Here is a 15,143-nt window from a genome sequence, read left to right as displayed (position 1 = left end):
CATTATGCACTTGGAAAATGCCTGCTGTATAGCAAGCACTCAGTGTGATTAACCCTTGAGAAACTCTTTAGGAAAAGGATGAAAAAGTACACAGAACATATGCTAAGAATAACTTTGAAAGCAGCAGCAGCGCTGAATGTAGTGGTCAGATGTGTCTTTCGGCACTGTTTTGTGTGCACAGCCAAAGTCCTAATGTATTCCATTTGTTACCATCCTCACAACATCATCTGTGAGTTCCCAGTCTGGTTTTCATTTTGTGTTATCACTGGTCCCATTGTAGCCAGAGTGGCAGTATGTTTCGGCTGCCCTTTAACTAGACCAGCTTCAGCTTTCTCGTCCCATCGTTGTCGGCCAAGAACAAGTCAGTTCACCTTGCTAAAATAAATGGGCTAGAAGTTGTGCACTGGCTTTTAACCATAGAGTACACTTTTCTATTCAGGAAGGATACTCAGAAAACAGAGAACAGAAAGCTCCTTGATTTTTATGGTGAACATTTGTTCACATTTCTCCATCTCTCTCTGAAATCACATGCATCTAAGTCTTACCATCAACGTAGGTGACAGTTGTTACATACTTGTTTCCTGTGCCTGCACGAACTTGATCAATGCCATTCACACTCCTGTCACTTCAGTTGAGCTATGTATGCTGTCGGTACTACACATGTTGAGTTTAATTGCCACTTAAAATGTCTTCAAAAAGATTACACCATGATTTTGCATTAAAATGAAAAGTTATTGTATAAACAGAAAGGCACAGAAGCAGCAGCTTAATATATAATTTAAAAAAAAAAAACCTATACCCATACAAGTCTAAAGGTGTCTTTCCACAAATATAAAACAAAAACTCCAAGTGTTAAAAAAGCATTGTATCTGCATTCAATTGGAAGTATTTTTTCCTTTCTTAGGCATACATAAAATAACAGTGTGTCTTGGATTCCTTCAAATTCAAGGATTCAAAGAAATGAGGTATATTCCATGACAAATTTATTTTACTGAAGTACAGTTGATTCACAATGTTGTGTTAATTTCTACTGTACAGCAAAGTGATTCAGTTATACATATATATATATATATATATACATTCTTTTTCATATTCTTTTCCATTGGTTTATCACAGGATATTAAATATAGTTCCCTGTGCTATACAGTAGGACGTTGTTGTTTATCCTTTCTATATATAATAGTTTGCACCTGCTAATCCCAAACTCCCAGTCCATCCATCCCCCACCCCCTCACCCTTGTCAACCACAAGTCTGTTCTCTATGTCTGTGAGTCTATTTCTATTTTGTAGGTAAGTTCATTTGTGTTGTATTTTAGATTCCACATATAAGTGATATTATATGACATTTGTGTTTCTCTTTCTGACTTACTTCACTTAGTATGATAATCTCTAGGTCTATCCATGTTGCTGCAATGACATTATTTCATTCTTTTTTATGGCTCAGTAATATTCCATTGTGTATATATACCACATCTTCTTTATCAATTTATCTGTCAGTGGATACTTAGGTTGCTTCCATGTCTTGGCTATTGTAAACAGTGCTGCTATGAACACTGGGGTACATTATCTTTTCGAATTATAGTATTCTCCAGATAAATGCCCAGGAGTGGGATTGCTAGAGCATATGGCAACTCATTTTTTAAGGAACCTCCATACTGTTTTCCATAGTGGTTACACCAATTTATATTCCCATCAACAGTGTAGGAGGATTCCCTTTTCTCCACACCCTCTCCAGCATTTGTTATTTGTAGATCTTTTAGTGATGGTTATTCTGACCGGTGTGAGGTGTTACCTCATTGTCATTTTGATTTGCACTTCTCTAATAATTTGCAGTTCTCTAATAATTAGCACTTCTCTGATGACCATTCTTTCATGTGCCTGTTGGCCATCTGTATGCCTTCTTTGGAGAAATGTTTGTCTAGTTATTCTGCCCATTTTTCTATTGGGTTGGTTTTTTTTTGTTGTTATTGAGTTGTATGAGCTGTTTATATATTTTGGAAATTAAGCCCTTACTGGTCATATCGTTTGCAAATATTTTCTCCCATTCTGTGGGTTGTCTTTTCATTTTGGTTATGGTTTCCTTTGCTGTGCAAAAGATTATAAGTTTGATTAGGTCCTGTTTGTTTACTTTTGCTTTTATTTCTATTGCCTTGGGAAGCTGGCCTGAGAAAACCTTGGTATGATTTATGTCAGAGAATTGGGTTTTTTTTTTTGGTGTGGCATTGCCTAGATTATCAGTACAATAATGAATAGAGGGAATTCTGGCTTACCTGACTGTTATATTAATGGGAAGGTTTCTAAGGCTTTTATATTAAATATGCGTTGGCCAAAAATTTCGTTTGGGTTTTTTCGTAAGCCGTTATGGGAAAACTCGAACGAACTTTTTGGCCAGCCCAGTATAATTTACTGTATGATTTTAGTAAATGTTTTTGATCAGACTAAGGATAATTTCTTCCATTTTCACCTGGCTAAGAGGTTTTATCGTGAGCGGGTGTTGAATTTTGTTAATTCTATTAAGATGATCATATGGAAATCAACTTTTCTAAGGGCTAAATCCTATACAGTCATGATATCTCTTTTAAATATATTGTTGGACTCTATTTGCTAATATTATGACTTTTTCACCTCATCTCAAGTGATTTTGGTCAACAGAAACACATTTTTCTTGTTATGTTCTTGTCCGATTTTGATATTTTCTTGATGACATGTCATGAGTTTGGTATGTGGCCCAGTTTACCTCTTTTCTGGAACCCTTTGTCTATACACAATATCAATTATCTGTTACTTGCAGATTTAGTTAAAAGCAATAACAAAAACTTCACTGGTAAAACTCTCTGGACCTGGGCCTTTTTGAAGTAAGGGGCTGATTTAGGGCTTTATTTATTTTTATTTTAAGACTGATTAATATATTTGAGTACATTTATTTAAGTTCTCCTATTTTTCTCGAATTGCCCACTTTATGTACACTTTCACATTTACTATCATAAGCTGGTTCACATTTTCCTATTTCCAAGGATAACCTGGCCCATGAGGACTAAATGAGTATCTGCCATCCTAATACCCAAGACCCTCTGAAAAACATCATTTTGAGTTTATTAGCACCAACCTCCCTTTGTAAATGTCCCATACTACCTAATAGTACTATTTATTCTACATTGGAGAAAGGCATTGTCTTTTTCAGCTCAGCCCCCAAAGTCAGGGTATGTAAGAACACAAAAACGGTATCATATTCCATGCCCTATAGGTAAAAGCGAAAAATCATGCTCATTATTATATGATCCAGTTTATATATATATATACACATATATGTATATACACACATATGTAAATACATTTCTAAAGACCAAATAGCTGACGTCAATAACAAGGAAGAATTTACTCAATTAGTCAATGCATATGTATCCAGTACCTACTAGGTCTTCACAGCAAACATTTACAAAGGTAGTGTTTATGAATTTAACTTAAAAGATCTACTTACATTCATAAGATGCTACGCCATTTTTCAAAATCATTCTCCATATATTCTCCATATAAGCCAGGGTACTATGCACTAAAAATACCTTGTGAGTTATTCAGTGCTTTAGACTCAACCTTTTATTTATGCATAGCTTCCAGAATATTTATTGAATATCTTATGCATAGAAGCATCTCTTAGATGCTTAGGATAATAATAAAATCTAGCACTTATTAAATTCCTACTGCATAACAGAAACTATTCTACAAGTTAACTCACTAAAACTTACAAACTGAAAAAGATAGGTACTATTACTATTCCTTTTTTACATATGAAGAAACCAGAGTAAAGCAAGGTTAAGAAACAGTCCTGACGCAAAACGTTTCGTTCACTTTGCAGTGGGAAGACAAACAAGTGAACAGACAGATATAATACAGTAGAAGATCCATTAATAAAGGAAGTAGATCTATGAATAAATTCAAACCCATTCTCTCTCACACGGAGCAATGCTTTTGACGAAGAAATTTGGGACAACTTGTTTCAAACAAATAATTTTAATTGAAAGGAGTGTGTACATATGAGTTGGGAATCTCAAGTTCAATTGCAAATCTAGTGTTGATGGATTGTAGGATCTTGTACAGGTAATTTAGGCCATTTGGATTTTAGTTTCAACTACAAAATTAGGCTGTTGGAGTAGAATCCAGTTATAATTTTTTGACTCTTTACCCTTAATTAAAAGTTTTACTAATAGGACTTATGTATACATGATATTTAATCACAAGTACTATGAGTGTGTCTATCAAAAGTTGGAAATATAAGACTCCTTCCTTCACTGCATAAAAGTTCAAACAAATCTTTGATTAATCTTTAATTGGAACTGTCAGTTAAAGCCAAGTATGATGCGGTTAAGTGGTACAGTATAGTTCGTGAACCCCTTAGAGTCCCAGAAACGTTTTCAGGGATCTGCCAGGTCAAAAATATTTTCATAATAATATGAAGACGTTATGTGTCTTTTTCACTCTCATCCCCTCACAGGTGTACAGTGGAGTTTTCCAGAGGCTACATTATGTGTGAAGATGCTTTTTCTCTGCTGGCTAACAGAATATGTGCTTCTGTGTTCTTTTCCTTTAATACTTTCTCAATTTAAATTTTTTATATAGCAAATATTGGTAGATATAAATCACAGAAACAAAAGCTTTTGGGAATCCTCTATTATTTTTAAGAAGTAGGGGTCCTGAGATCAAAACATTAGGACCACTGATGCAGTTGACAAGAACATTTGAACTCAATATAGTACAGGAGTAAAAGCATAACCCTGCCACTTACTAGAACTGTGACTCTGGGCAAGTTACTTATCTAAGCCTCAGTTTCCTATCTGTAATGTTACCACCCTCAGAGCTTTGTTGTGAAGATGAAATGAGATTATGCATGTAAAGTCCTTTTTACACCAGGTCTGACACAGTAAAAGCAAAAACTTTGATCAAAAATAATGATCCTGTCTTAGGAAGGATACACAAGAAAATGGTAAACTGATAACTTTTGTTACCATTGGGCAGGGAACTTGTCATTGTATCCTCTTCACATGGAAGTCACAGTTTATCAAAAGTAACGATTTAATGAAAACTCTAAAAAAATTTTTTAATTACCTTGTTCCTAATAGATAAAGGCCTTGTTCATTTCTGATGAAACTTTACTCTTCCAAATTTTATCTCTGAAAAGAGCTTGACGGTCAATGATGGTAGCTCTTCGTATATACATTGTTTTGCTGTGGAGGCTACAGCCAACTCCAAGTTAATTGGCTGATACCCAAGCATACCTGTATCACTTTGCCGCACACAGAATTTTAGCTAACCTAGTTTCCACATGCAAAGTGAAAAGGAAGTCCTGATTTCTAAAAAATAGTATACCTCTCCTACATCATCAGTCTCTCTCTCGTTATTGGAGAACTCCCAACAGTATACACACATGCTCTAGCATCTCCCTTGTTTTTTAAATGTGATCCCATAGGCCCCTCCAGCTACCATCCTATTTCCCTGATCTCCTTCACAGCCACACTTCTCAGAAGACTTATGTTACTATTCTGTTTCTACTTCTATACATCTGGTTGTCCCTTCCTCCCACTCCATTGGATTTCTGCTGGCTCTACTTCCAAAGTATAAGTCCGCTCAGTTAGTTTCATCTCTGTCATTATCACACCACTCCAAGCCACTATCAGCCCTCCCCGGACTTCTGCAAAAGCCACCCCCTCTTGACCCCCATTATCTACTGAATTGTGTTCCCCCAAAATTCATATGTTGATCCCCTAACCCCCAATGTGACTTTATTTAGAAATAGGACTGTAGGGAAGTAATTAAGGTTAAATGAGGTTGTAAGAGTGGGGCCCTAATCTGATAGGACTGGTGTCCTTATAAGAAGAGGAAGAGACACAAGAGATCTCTCCCTCTCTCCATGTGCACAGAGAGCAAAGCCATGTGAGGACACAGCAAGAAGGCAGCAGTCTACAACCAGGAAGAGAGCCCTCACCAGAAACCCTGATGGCACCGTGATCTGGGTGTTCTAGCCTCCAGACTGCAAGAATATAAATTTCTGTTTTTAAGCCAGTCTGGTATTTTTGTTATGGCAGCCTGAGTAGACCAATACAACCCCCTACATATATTTTTCACACAACAGCCATAATGATCTTCTTTAATTTATTTAGTTTTATTGAAGTACACTTGATTTACAATGTTGTGTTAGTTTCAGGTGTACAGCAGAGTGATTCAGATATATAGATATATATATGTGCTTTTTCAGATTCTTTTCCACTGTAGGTTATTACAAGATATTGAATATAGTTCCCCATGCTATACAGTACGTCCTTGCTGATTATCAATTTTATATATAGTAGTGTGTATATTTTAATCCCAAACTCCTAATTTATCCCTCCTCACTACCTTTACCCTTTGGTAACCATAAGTTTGTTTTCTATGTCTGTGAGTCTGTTTCTGTTTTGTAAATAAGTTTAGTTGTACCATTTTTTAGATTCCACATATGTGATATCATATAATATTTGTCTTTGTCTGACTTACTTCACTTAATATGATAATCTCTAGGTCCATCCATGTTGCTGCAGATGTCATTATTTCATTCTTTTTTATGGCTGAGTAATATTCCATTGTGTATATATATATATATATATATATATATACCACATCTTCTTTATCCATTCATCTATCCATGGACATTTAGGTTGTTTCTGTGTCTTGGCTATTGTAAATAGTGCTGCTATGAACACTGGGGTGCACGTACCTTTTTGAATTAGAGTTTTCTCCAGATATATGTGCAGGAGTGGGATTGCTGGATCATATGGTAACTCTATTTTTAGTTTTTGAAGGAAGAATGATCTCTTTAAAACCTAAATCAAATTGTGTCACTCCCTTGCTTAAAGGCCTTCAATAATTTTCCATTGAAATTAGCATCAGACTCTAACTCTTATCTTGGCCTAAAAAGCTATCCACCATCTGGCACCTGCCCATCACTTTGACTGTACCTCGAGTCATCCTCCCTCACAGGCCTCACTCACACTAACTTCTCTCTGCCAGCAAAAATCTCAACCTCATCCTTCTGCCTAAAAGTTCCCCCTGGGGCTTCCCTGGTGGCGCAGTGGTTGAGAGTCCTCCTGCCGATGCAGGGGGCGCAGGTTCGTGCCCCGGTCCGGGAAGATCCCACATGCCGCGGAGCAGCTGGGCCCGTGAGCCATGGCCGCTGAGCCTGCGCGTCCGGAGCCTGTGCTCCTCCGCAATGGGAGAGGCCACAACAGTGAGAGGCCCGCGTACCGCAAAAAAAAAAAAAAAGTTCCCCCCTGGTTTTTCACATGGTTTCTTCTGTAGTCTTGCCTACATGGAACTTCCTCAAGGATCTTCACCCACCTTTCTTAAACCAAGACTCAGTCTTCCCTACCACCTAAAAAACACTAGTTCATCACTCTAATTATTTCCTTCATAATTTGTCACAGCTTCTTATTCTCTGTCTCTGTCTCTCTCTCTCACCCACTCACTCCTTCTCTCTCCATTTTCTTGTATAAATGTAGGACTCCTTACTTTTTCACTCCTTACAATGTAAGACTCAGGAGGGTATGTCCTTGTCTCCCGTGCTTTCTGCTGTGTCCTCAGAGCTTAGGAGGGTGCCTAGTACACAGGAAACCTTCAATAAATATGTGTTTAATCAAGGACTGAATAAACATAAGACTGGCTGGAATTAATGAAATTCTGTTCAATGCAGTTTATTACAGTTTTACTAGTATTGCCATAAAATAGATTGCCAGAGTGGAATTGCTGGGTCACAGAGTATCCACATTTTTAATTTTGATAGATCAGAAGGACTGCTTTTTAATATTTAGTGTGACTGATTTGCCACTTTAAAATTTAATTATCACAAATTTAATTTTTTTTCCTCTTCTCCTTTGAAAAATGAGCCATTTCAAAACCTTTCTTTTTTCTCCCCCATGTTTTTATGGTAACTGAGGCTTCATCGTTCATTTGCAAGAGCCCTAGCTTTTGTTTTATATTGATAGATTAAATTGATAGAGCCCGTTTATCTATAAAGAAAACTTCTGTGAGTTGAATCTTCTTGTTGCACTGACCCCCCATTACAAAATGAATGATGTACTTCAATGAGAGAAGAAAATACCCCCTTTTTCACATGTCATTCTTCTTCTCTGAATGTAGATATTTGTGGAAGACACAAAAGTACACACAGCACTAACACATGAAAACTCTAAGCTGAATATTTTAAATTTGAAATTTACAATTGTTACAACAGATGACCCCCGACCAATCAGTTATGTAACAATACATATCACAATTACTTAACGGGAGGATATGCATTTATACTTTCTTGAAATCTTTCCAATTGAGCCCTCTGACATTAGTTAGAACCCAGAGCTAAGAATGCTTTCACACTTGTTTGAACTTTTGAATTAGCTTCATTCTGTTTTGTTTCATCAACAGTATCCCTAAACTTTTCCAGCTGCCTTCTAGCTGTTTGATGTGTATAAAGTATAAGGGTATGGATGGTTCCACACAAACATGTCCCCACTACCAGCAAAAACCAGAAACCAGGTACATGTGATTCAGGGCAGAGGACAGTATAATTGTCTTCAATTCAGTCCAGCTGTTATAATCCCCACCTTGAGTTCAATCGAAAGACAAACACTGTGCAAAGAATAATTTCAAATTTTGAAATGGATCAAATATTCAATAAAATTTTTTTAAATCTTATTCCTTTTTTTAAATGTTATCATGTTTCAATTTATAGGAGAAGAAATTTTGTCTCTGAAGATTATGAGCTGAACAGGCACACATTTGGCCTAATTATATACAGTTGAGGAATAATGGCTTCCACCTCTTTGTACAACTGCCGTAGTCACTCATGTATAATATCTGTGACCATGGGCATTTTTTTTTTTTTTTTTTTTTGCGGTACGCGTGCTTCTCACTGTTGTGGCCTCTCCCGTTGCGGAGCACAGGCTCCGGACGCGCAGGCTCAGCGGCCATGGCTCACGGGCCCAGCCGTTCTGCGGCATGTGGGATCTTCCCAGACCGGGGCACGAATCCGTGTCCCCTGCATCGGCAGGCGGACTCTCAACCACTGCGCCACCAGGGAAGCCCCATGGGCATTTTTATGTTAACATTATTTACAATGTTCCTATTGTAAATTTACAATGTATAGCATATCTATTTTTTCTCTTTTTTTTAATTGAAGTATAGTTGATTTATAATGTTGTGTTAGTTTAAGATATGCAGCAAAGTGATTCAGATATATATACATGTATTCTTATATATATATGTATGTGTTCTTTTCAGATTCTTTTCCCTTATAGGTTATTTTAAAATATTGAGTAGATTTCCCTGTGTTATACAGTAGGTCCTTGCTGGTTATCTATTTTACATACAGTACTGTGTATATTTTAATCCCAAACTCCTAATTTACCCTTGTTGTTCATCTATTTTATATTTAGTAATTTGTATCTGCTAATCCCAAACTCCTAATTTATCCTTCCCTGCCTCCCTTTCCCCTTTGGTAACTATAAGTTTGTTTCCTCTGTCTGCGAGTTTATTTATGTTTTAAGTTCATTTATATCTTTTTTTTTTTTTTAAGATTCCACATATAAGTGATACCGTATATTTGTCTTTCTCTGTCTGGTGTACTTCACTTAGTATAATAATCTCTAGGTCCCTCCATGTTGCTGCAAAATCTTATTCCTAAGAAAATACTCTCCTATTACCTTTTACATATGACAGTCTATACTTTATTGGCTGAATAATAATTAAATGAATGAATGAATTCAACTTAACAGATTTATTATTTTATCAGTCACTAACCATGACCTATACCATGACAGGCAAAATTTAAACGTTCTTCCATTATTCCTTCAAATTGCATGGTAGAGTTCTGTTGTTCATTGTTTCCTAACAAATGTAGTCCAGAACCTTTAGGGTGACATTCACAGCCCTGTCCAATTTTACCACCAGTCTCTTCCCTTCCTTAATCCCCACTATTGCCCTATATCCACAACCCTTCAGCTACGTTCAACTCTTAGCTCTTTTCCAAATGTATCCTGCATTTTTTCCTTCTGTTCTTTCTTCCAATCCCTCACACGTTTTCATCTACTCAAACTCTACATCTTTCCTGTCCTACATCAGATGCCAGCGAAGCTTTCCCCAGTCCCTCACCTTCTTTCCCAATTAGAAGTATCTATCTCTTCAGTATTTCCCTGATTTACCTGGCGCTCAGTATAGCATCTACTACACTCTGAATTGTGTGCATCTGTATATATTGTTGATCTGCTCTATTAGATTAAAAGCTCCTAAGCGTCAAAAGCCTGTGCTCGGGCTTCCCTGGTGGCGCAGTGGTTGGGAGTCTGCCTGCCGATGCAGGGGACGCGGGTTCGTGCCCCGGTCCGGGAGCATCCCACATGCCACGGAGCGGCTGGGCCCGTGAGCCGTGGCCGCTGAGCCTGCGCGTCTGGAGCCTGTGCTCTGCAGCGGGAGGGGCCACAACAGTGAGAGACCTGCGTACCGCAAAAAAAAGCCTGTGCTCTCCATCTCGTATCCCCACACCAACTTTACTGAACCTTGTACGTATCAGATGCTCAAAAGGGTTTAAAGAATTGAATGGAGCTGCTGGCCAACAATACTAAATGTTTCCCCTGACCGTTTTGGCAGTTCTGTCTTGCCACTTAGCAACGCCACCTAACATAGACACACTGTTCACACACATGACAATAGATCATAAACCCAAAGGGTGTTTTCTTCTACCTTTCTTGTGCTGTCAGTCGATCTTTCATTCTGGAGCAACTCTACGTGTATGTGTGTGTCATCAAAAAATGTCTTCTTTGTCCCACCAGCCAGGAGCTCTGTAGACAGAGATGGCATTTTATACTGACCCCTAAAGTCAGTATACATGTGAAATCAGTGGAAATTTTCTGACTGTGTTAACATTTTGCAGGCTTGGAAGTCCATGCTTAGATAACCATGGATAAGCACTTAAGGTTGATATTTGGAGATGGGTAACAAAGAGAGCATTTCTGTATTAAGACTGATTGGATTTTTACAAAATAAGTACTAGATAGAAATATGTTGATGAACTTTTGGAGAACTCAAAAATTAACTTTATGAATGGGAAGGAATATAGATTGACAATGCCTCAAATCATCTGGCTTTCAGAAATCTAGAAAAATATTTTGTGTTGATTTTTTAGGCACTAAAATATATAAAAGTCATTCAATTGACTGGATGTACTCGGCTCAAAGCCATGAATTTCAGGTGATGCTAAATGGGAACTTTTCTTATTTCTCGTGTTTCAGTGGTAACTAAACCAGAAGCTTGTCAATAACCAGTCCTTTATTTTATCATTATGACAAGATAAACTGTAACTTACGATAAAACGGAGACGCAGCATCCAAGTGGTTCAACTGAAGAAAACAAAAGTTAAGATATTTAAATCTAGATTTCCCTGAAGTTCTCTGTGCAAAATAAGCAAACTTTCAATATGAGGTATTCTCTGGGTCTTGGCATTCGTGAGAATTAAGGAGGCAAAGGAATCCTACAACCAGGTTAGGATTTATAAGCCAATAGTCACCCATTTTTAAATACGGAGCCCAAGATAAGGGGTGAAGCCAGAAGAAACCCCATTGGCTGGAAATGAAGTTGATGGTGACCAGGAAGATTAACCCCTTCCAAATGCAATAAGCACACATAAGACTCTGTTGATGAACACAGCAGTGCCGAGACATCACTGTTTTAGTTCATTACCAGGAGCAGGGTAAAAAGAGTCCTTAGGGCCAAGGTAAATGGGTTCAGTGAAAATGCACCTTAAAGACCAGAGGGAAGGCTCTGGAAACTTCTGGATCATCAGATCAATGGACTCAAAGATGACTAAGTTAGGTTGCTTTATGCAGTTTAAACATTTGTGCAGGGAGTCTCCCCATGCAGCCTTTTATTGACAGCTACAGATCAATGGTAATTTTTGATCATTTTCAACCTACATAAACCTATTGACCCCATGGCCACCTTTGGGGCACTTCAAGTAATCAAAAATAATCAGAGGAGATGGTGTAAAATTGTCTGACTGCCAAAGACTCCAAGTAGTTTCATGTGCCCACAGGAGCAGAGTTGAGAGGTTAAAGTGTAGTTCACATTGCCAGCAGAACCTCAACTGGCGGAGTGTTCCAGAGAGTCTTGTCTTTATGTCTCATTAAAGGACTCACTGATCTGTATATATTAGATTGCAGAGAATGAATTATTCCCGTTTTCCTTTGTTGAGTCATCCTTTTCTTCGGCTGCCTAACAGAAGTGGTTAATATACTTTTAGAATTTAAAAAAATTAGCAATATTATGTGGCTGTAGACATGGACAGGACAAAGACAAAAGGGAAGAAGGTATAAGTTAGGTAGCCCAAAGGTCAGGGATAACAAATATATATATATATATATATATCTCAAAAGAATCAGTAGGACAGAAAAGGGAAATAACAAACAAAACAATGACAATGAAAAGAAATCTTATTGAATTAAGATAATCTCCAGAGGGAAGGAAGAAAAGGGGCAGCAGCGGAGCGAAAAGAAGGAAGTTTTTAATGAGGACTTTCCCAGTCAGTGGGACAGAATGCTCTGTCCCCAAAAGAAGGAATGGAATCCAAATCACGTAAGGTCAACAGGGCTCAAGCAAATATTCTGAATTTAAGGAAAATCACAAGTAACTGAGTAAACAAACAAGACTCAACCTAATCCATAGAGTGAACTGTGCCCAGATTTTACAGTTGGATTCTAAAATAGTGAACTCTCGGGTTAGATATCCATTCAGGGAAGAATAATATAAAGGATTTCCTAAAATGTCAAAGAATAAATCGGTTAGAGATTGTCTTGCCATTTTGAAGTTTTCTTTACTTTTTATATGGACTTAACTAAATATTGACAAAAAGTACGGCTATCGCTGAGGTTTATTTAAAGCATGCGTGTGTGTGTTGTAGTTTTGCAGAAATAACAAGTTGACATAATATGGGAACTTGTCTCTATAAATTTATGATATAAAAATTCTCCTTCACATTTCCTGTACATTTATGATATGTGATTATTTCTATATTTTAAGAAGATATATAGACCAAATTAAGCAAAACAACTGTTGCAATCACCTTTTGTAGGAGTCTACATGTAAACATTTCTGTGTCAGGCAGGCGTGAACTTCAACTTGAGACCTGCAGGGCATATTTCCACATTAGTTGGTGGAGGTTTTGAAGCCAGAACATTTTCAGTACTTCTGCTTTCAAGGATCTGGCTATAAATGTTCATTAAAAGAATCTATAATGAAATCAGTTTTGTTATTTTTTAAATGGTTGCCTGGAGTGTGTTGGATGACTGAATGTCAGTTAATCATTGAGCACTCATGGCACCGAAAGCGCTTGATGGTATTGCCATCTAGGGGCTGAATGGAATTCTCAGCTCTGAAATAAACTGTAATTGAGCAGGTGCTGCTACGGACAATATACATATGTTTTTGCTTTATAGCCCACATGCTTTTCGTGTTTCTTATGACAAAAGCTATCTCTAAATGTCCCCCAGCAGCCTACCTTTTTTTATATATAATCTGTTAGAGGTGATTACAATTTGCTTTGGAGCTGATGCTTTTTTAGCATCTATTACTGAATATTCTGAACAAAGAATTGTTCTTTTTTGCATTATTAATCTTGCCCATGTTTGCCCTATTTCCACAGAAAAGGAATCATTTATCAGAAAAGAATGTTTGTAATCGGGACTTGTAGCATATTCAGCTTTAATATTCACTATGGTCATTCTATTTCTGTGCTATATTTATCTAAAAGACCAATCCAATGTTGTTGGAGAAATAAGTTTTAAATATTTATGATCTAACTTTTAATATTTTAAAAAAGAGAAATTAGTATTTCTGTAAAATTTTTTTCAGAGCCTGGTCGCTTAGCAAATGTTTAAATATTAAAAGATTTCAAGAGTTCAGCCTGTAATATCATAATAGGACCTTACTGAAACAGGAAAATTGACTTCACAAGTTTTTGATAAGTAAAGGAAATTATATTTCCTCTGCTTGTGTTTAACACATAATAAGAAACAGTAACTAATAGAAACTTATAAAACTTATAACCAAGACTGTGGGGAAATGGTGTCAAAAATTATTTCTACGGTGTGTTTTGGCTTTGTCTAACCAGTTTTTTCGGAAAGTGGTTCAGTTGGATTTTGCCAACTGGTTTTAGATTTTATTCAAAATGAGATTTGGATTCCCTCAAATTAAAAAGAATTTCCATACACATAACTTTGTCTGGTGCTTTCGGGTACTGCTCTCAGAAATAACTTTCTCTTCTTCATCTCATCTTCCTCTTCCTGTGCCCACCAAGAAAAGGACAATTGAAGACGATCTGTCACATTTAAGTGTCAAATAAACCAAAGCTGACCTCACATACCATTAAGTGTATATATCCTATTAAACCAGTAAAAACTTCTTTGTGATTATTCACGTCCAATGGATATGGTACACAACAGGAAGTGTCTGTGTGTGTGTGTGTTTACCTATACACACATTACTGGTCCACTTGCAGACATAATTCCTATCTGTAAACAGACATTTCCATCCAGCCCAGATGTAGAAAGAGCACCCTGGGCTCTTTCAAAACATTAGGATTCTTAGGTCCAGTTTAATTATGCAAAATATGGTTAGTGCTGCTGTCCAAGCAGGAAAAAAACTATTGTGCTATCATTTATTTTTCTTTTAAATTAACAAAGACCAAATACTCAAAGCCTAGCTAACAATTACTTTTGGTAAATTTCAGAGTTTTAGTTAGGGTGTTTTTAACAAATGAGAATATTTTCACATTGATATTAATAGTAGACTGCCCTCAGGGTGCTTGTGCATCTATAGTTCAGTTGGTTTATTGTTGTTTCCTTGTGTTTGTTTTATTGTCTTTGTAAAATGTAAATACACACCAAGAGAATGAGGGGGGGGGAGATGGGGAGAGTCTTACGTAAAAAATAGTGTCGGGGTTTAATGAGAGAGAATTAGCGTTGCTCAGGTTCAATTTCCAAATCCTTAAGATTATTCCATTCTCTGCCACTCAACTTGGTACCGATTTCCATCATGAAATCATGCTACACTGACCTGAGACATCATAGATTTTTTTAATT

The 15,143-nt window shown here is 37.0% G+C and overlaps 1 protein-coding gene across 1 annotated transcript in view; it reads left to right on the top strand.

Moving 5' to 3' along the window:
• Nucleotides 1-15,143, top strand: part of USH2A (usherin) — a 788,115-nt gene that overhangs the window by 689,360 nt on the left and 83,612 nt on the right. The window lies entirely within an intron of this gene.

The sequence above is a fragment of the Monodon monoceros genome, unplaced genomic scaffold (assembly GCF_005190385.1).
Source record: "Monodon monoceros isolate NGI ecotype Baffin Bay Population unplaced genomic scaffold, NGI_Narwhal_1 Super_Scaffold_18, whole genome shotgun sequence".
Lineage (NCBI taxonomy): Eukaryota > Metazoa > Chordata > Mammalia > Artiodactyla > Monodontidae > Monodon > Monodon monoceros.
The sequence above is the reverse complement of the archived record's forward strand: the minus strand, read 5'-3'. Positions and strand labels throughout refer to the sequence as shown.